This window comes from Nipponia nippon, unplaced genomic scaffold, assembly GCF_047370975.1.
Source record: "Nipponia nippon isolate SJK-2023a ecotype South Korea unplaced genomic scaffold, ASM4737097v1 scaffold_8, whole genome shotgun sequence".
NCBI lineage: Eukaryota > Metazoa > Chordata > Aves > Pelecaniformes > Threskiornithidae > Nipponia > Nipponia nippon.
The window spans coordinates 2,184,858-2,190,857 of record NW_028262402.1 but is presented as its reverse complement, the minus strand read 5'-3'; positions in this window follow the sequence as shown (position 1 = coordinate 2,190,857).

The window sequence follows — 6,000 nt, the reverse complement described above, 5'->3', positions numbered from 1 at the left end:
CCCCCTGATGCATATGGCCACCGGGACCCAACAGATGGCCTGAAGGCAATGAAAAGCACTGCCTTTTTCTGGCAAAAATAGCATCGGAGTTTAAAAAGAAGAAAGCAGTGGACCTCAGGTGTTGTCAGCTGCTGAGATGCTGCTCCCAAGAAAGGGGGTACTAACCCGCCAAAACCCCATGCAGAAAAGCTCCTGCGGAAGAGAGGGCTCCTCTCCACGGGGCAGGGCAGATATTTGTTTCCTAACGTGAAGCCACGGCTCCTTTGGGCTGATTTAACCTGCCCCGTCCTGGGCAGCGGCAGCACTGATGGGGGGAGAGCGGTGTGCAACCACCCCCAGCAGCACCAGGCTTAGGGCCTCCACTGTTGCAACCAGAGTCACAGGGGCTCCGCTTCTCTGCCAGGCAGGTGGACTCCTTCCTAGCACTTGCTAATTTCTCTTGTTTTCTTGCTTTTTTTTTTTTTTCGTTTTTCTTTTGTTTTTTTTAATGTCTCTGCTACAGGGCTTTCAAGTCTCCACCATGAAGTGAATTTCAGCTGGCTGGTCGCCAGGGGTTTGCTGCCTGCAGACCCAGGCGGACCATCCTGTATCAGACCCCACGTCTGTTGGATCTTGAAGGTTTGGGGTTATAAATTAGCTTTCACCTAACACCTTTGCCGCTGCAGCCTTGTGGTGAGGGGAGGGCTGGCCAGGCTGCAGCCATCAGACATGGCTGCTGCGGGTAAACTCCTCCCGTGCTGCACTTAGAGGAGTTTACTTAGGCTGATTTTTCATCTGCCTCTGCACCTCAGCGACAAGGAGAGGCTCCTGCGTGTGATCCACCCTGCAGCTGGCCAGGCTGTACCAGGAATCCAGCCTTTTCTGGATGACGGCTGAAGCGGCCGTAGCTAATCCAGCTGAGTAATGAAAGGATTATTTCCACAGTTGCCACCCGATTGCGAGACCAGCCCCAAGGACCTACAGAAATCCAGAGAAATACCCGTAACTGCAAGTCTGGTCCTGCTCCCTCCCCGCTCCCAGCACCAGCACGGTCCCATCCTGACCTGCCGAGGCACCATTGCACGTCCCTGTCTGCAGCCAGCCCTGGCCACCACTGGCAATACGACCTCGAGGTAGCTGGACCTCTGGTCTGGCTCAGCGTGGCCACTTCTGTGCTCCTACATTGGATAAAGGACTGCTGCAGGCGTCAAGTCACTCTTACGGCCCTTTGAAACCTCCCCGATTTTCAGCATCTTTCTAGGAACTCCTGGAGATGGAGAAGCCAGAAACAGTTTTCTAGCAAAGATAATCTCATGCCCGTTCCCTGTTCGCCTTTAGTATTCCCCTATTTAATACCCCTAGTGCATGATGGCATGGAAAATACCTGTTTCTTGCTGAAGAACACATCAGAGAGCCAAGTATAAACAAAAATATTGACTGAGCACCTCTGCCTTCTGAATCAGAGTTAGCAATTCACCATCCTTTAGCTCTTATCCACTCACAACTCCCCAATCACTGGGTGACTCTGCATTTAAGGCGTCTTTCTCATTGCTCACATCTTGCTCGCCAGAGACTTTGTTCATGCATTTATCGGCCTTAATCAAAGAGCAGGCTTTCCTAACTCCAGCTCTGCACTCGTTGCTAATGATCCCAGCTTTTCACTTGACTTGACTTGTGTTGGATTCAGTTCATACACACCATTTTCTTTCCCTTTCACACTCAAATTGGATTTCCAGGTGAAAAAGTCCCCTTACACCAATGGAGCACTAGAGGAGATGCTGGAGTCAAAAAAGCCCTTCCTAGCCTCTCTCCAGCCAGCACCATGCTTAGTTTTACATTTTCTCTCATGTAAATTTGTCTTGTGGTTACATATACGCACCCATAGATACATATACATAGGCACATACACACATGCACATGCATGGTCAAACGAGGACACAGAAAGATCCCTAGCTGAAGGGGCCCAGTGCTCCTGAGCTATTAATCTGCCTACATGCCTGTAATTCGGCAGAAATTGACATCCCAGACCTGGAGACCTCGCAGCCCCGTGTGCCAGGCCTGACAGGGGTTATCAGGAGTACATCTTGCGAATGAGAGCGTGTGACCCAGAAAGGCTGGTGCCAAAAACCCAGAGGCTTTGGGACATCCTTCTTGCAGCTGCAGGAACTCCAGAAAAAAAGTCCATCCAAGAAACTGGGAGTTTTGCCTGGCAAATCCCAGGTGCAGCCAGCTCCCAGCAGATGGGGCAAGTTGCCCCCCAGTTTGAGAGCCCTGGCAGGGTGTGCCCCCTCCCCAAAATCAGAGTGGCTGCAGGATGAACTATGGATGCATGTGTCAGCACTGCAAACATTTTACCGTAAAGCCCTCAGAAAAGGGCTTCTTTAATACCTGAGCTGACTTCTCGGGCTGTCAGTCACAAGAGATTTCAGTGGTGTTAAAACAACCAAAATGAGAATGAGGGGAAGAAAGAACAACCTTATTTCCCTGCAGCTCTGTACTTCCCTGTGGTTGATGCAAGCTCCGCTGGTATCTAATCACGCCTTATTTTACTGATCTACACGTCAGGTGGGGCACAATGTAAAAAAGGTCTGAATAATTTATTATTGACCCAGCAGGGAAAGAAGCAAATAATGAGCAGACTGTTATCGAGGAGGCTTTAATGTAAAGGAAGAAGAAATGTCTCACCACAGATGAGAAATTCTTTCTGCTGGTAAACAATGGCCAGCTGTGACCACTGAAAAAAGCCTTGTTCGGTCCAGCATCCCAGCTCTGGAGTTCTCCTGCGGTGTTGGTACAGTGGTATTTGTGGCACACACCACCACACGCTGGATAACCCGCGTGCGTGGACAGACACGCATGGAGGTACACCTATGCACTGGGTATCACACCGCCGGCACAAGGAGGCTCCACACCCAAAAACCTTGTGCCAAGTCCCATTGTCAAACTGGGACTCATTTTTTGGTGTCGACGCCTGGACAAAGTGGCTTGCCTGCAGCAGGAGCTTTCCTGAGCATGAGCATCAGGATTTGGAGCATGGGGTCCTCATTAAAACAAACGTCTCCAGGAAACTTGCTAAACAAGAAAAAAAAGTGTTGAACCGGACTTGTTTTGCTGAGTCAGTATGATGTAAAGGTGCTTGAAAGGAATAAACACTCCCACTTTTGAGTCACGCAATAAAATCACATACGTTGACTAACTCTTAACTCTGGTGATACTGAATTACCTAAACGGAAAATGTTCAGTAGTTTTGTGGATCGCCAGGCTCGAGAAGGCTGTTGACTGCCTGGTAGATGGGCATGTGCTGCACACTGTTCCTGTGGATTTACACAAGTCCTCCTTCTGATCTCGCTCGGCAGCAAAGGAGGAGTGCCATTGCACTGACAATAAAGCTGAGCTGGTATACAAGTGGGGTACAGGGCCTGGGATTTTGCAAAGCCCAACTAGCACAGAAGATTTTGTACTAGGACACCTTTTTTAGATCTGGGGCATTACCCTAGGGTTATGCTACTGCTTAATAAAAGCAAACTAAGCCTGCAAATACAAGTTCCCAAAGAGCTGTTGGTGTAGACTAGCAAAACCCTTGGGTTAGTGGTGTGGAAAGCGGGTAGAGGCTGGGGAGCCATCCTGCATGCCCTCTCCCAGTGCCGGGGAGGGTCCTTCACCCCTCGAGGGCTGGCGGGCAGCACTCACATCGACAGATAGCACTCATGCATGTCCTGAACATCTAAGAAGGAGCAACATGGAATTTCCTAAGCAAACTTTTATGAGCCCCACCCCCATCATGTACTGTCATACGACCTTTCCTCATAAAGCATTTTATTTGTGTTTTCCCTGCTTTGTCGTTTGCCTCTGCGCAGCAACAAGGCATGGGGTGAACCCATGCGCTCATCCCTACAGCAACAGGCTCCTCTCTGCCAGGGGTGGAGTCTTTTTATTCAGGCTGCCAGATGGTCTTGAGGTGGTATCACATCACAGCTGATAATGTGTCACCAAGGCTTGTAGGAAGTAAAGCAATGGCTGTGGTGACTGCCAGGACTGTACCTGCACTCACGGGGCTTGAGGATTTGTGTGCTCGAGTGTAGAAAGGGAAATGGATGTGGGAGGATGTCTGCGTCCCTAACTACATACTATTCAGTTCTTCCCAGACCAGTATTTTGTTTATCTAGTGTGCGTTTTCCAGCCATCTTTAGCCAAGCAGCTACATCGGTGTTTAGCATCCTTTTTCCCCTCACAGGTGAGTGCTCATTGCCCAGTGAATGTGAAGGTTTCTGACTCCAAATTCAGTGAAAACGGCTCAGAATGACCTGCTGAATTTTGCCCCAGGAGCAGAGCTGAACTGCAGCAGGCAGGCACCCAGCAGAGCCCCTCCGTGGGCACCAGCCTGCAAGAGCAGAGACCCGCAACTCATCAGTCTCGGGGCATTAGCCAGGCACCACTCTTGCTGCTTAGGATGAAAGCCAAGCAGAGTCCCAGCTCTGCAGGGTTAATAACCAGCTGTAATAAAGACAACTAATGTTACAAAATAGTAAAACAACCATCAGTTAGGCTAAGAATGTCACTAATGGATATTTTTCCAGCCCTGCTTCAAAGCACAATGATGGGCTTTCAGCAGAGCAATTAAAGCAATGCCCGGAGTGGAAATATCTCACGTGAACCAAGTCCCTCTGGGTGGTTTGGCTGCAAATTGCATTCATGCTTAAGGTTCAAAGGATGTAAAAAGGGTTAAAAAATTTGGGGAAGGGGGGTGAGAGGAAAGCATGCACATTTTCCAAAAATACCCTCTGGCTTTTCTTAGGAGAGACAACTCAAGGCACATGGTGCTATGGCATGCTAGAGAGGTGAAGGTACCTAAAATCAGTCCTCCGAGGGAACAGCTAAAACTGCTTCACCCTTGTCTCTCTTTTCCTGGATGTTGCTGTGCTGTGTTACACCTCCGTGAAGAAGGAGTCTCTCCTCCAAGCACCCTGTAGCTGCGGGGAGGTTTGGGGTCTGCTCACCTCGCAGCAGGTGGAGGGCACTGGGAGGGCAACATGGACCCCTGGGAGCACCTTGGGGTGCTGTGCTGCACCGTCCTCATCTGCTGCTGTGGGATCAGGCACAGCTCTGCTAATGCACAGTCAGCAACAGACAAAAGGTGGGATCAGGTGAAGGGAGCGCCATTTTCTGGGGAAATCTCTGATGTCTTGGGAGCTATGGGGACTTTCCTCCTGCAGCTGCTCTTTTGCTGCCAGGCAGGTCAGACAAGAGCTGGGGGCTCCTGTGCAGTATTTAAAGCAGCAGAAGAGGAAGCTGATGGGGCAAATGCTTTTTTTTCCTTGCTGTCTGCCAACCTGCATTGAGCTGGGAGGGCCATGAGTGATCCCCCCTCTCCAGGAAGAGGGCAGGAGAGGGGAGTCCAGCCATCGCAGTCAGCTTTGGCCCCAGAGAGAGCCCCACACTGCTCTGGGGGGTGAAGGAGGCGGGCACTGTGCTGCAATGATCATCCCAGCAGCAGTGGGAACCCTGATGTGGTGCCCCTGATCCAGGCAGAGGCAGTCGGGGTTATTGCTCATTGCACCGGCTGTGCAAGCCACCCCGGTCCAGGTCAGCCCTCAGCACTCTGTTGGTCTTGCTCGCAGGTAGCTTCTCCGATCCCGGAGCAAACCCCAAACCCTGAGCACTCAGGCCAGGCAAGGCTATTTCTGGGGCTACAGGGTCTGATAAAGGGAAATGAAGGGTGAAATGCAGCATCTGGATTCAGGAGCAAACTCTGAAGCTCCCCAAAGCTCAGGGGGATTTGATCCAAGAGGTCTGGCTCCAGCTTTCTTCTCTTCTTCACCAGTAATCCCCCCCCCCAGCCAAAAGCAGGACAAGCATTTGTATGAACCCAGGTATACTGCTCCCAGAGAAAACCATTAGTGGCAGCACCACAGACCTGCAAGAATTGTCCATCTTTAGCAAGCACAATGCAAGCAGTGTCTAAAGAAGCCTCCCTACTCTGTCTCACTAGCTGGCTTTAGCAATAACCTGCCACAATCGTAT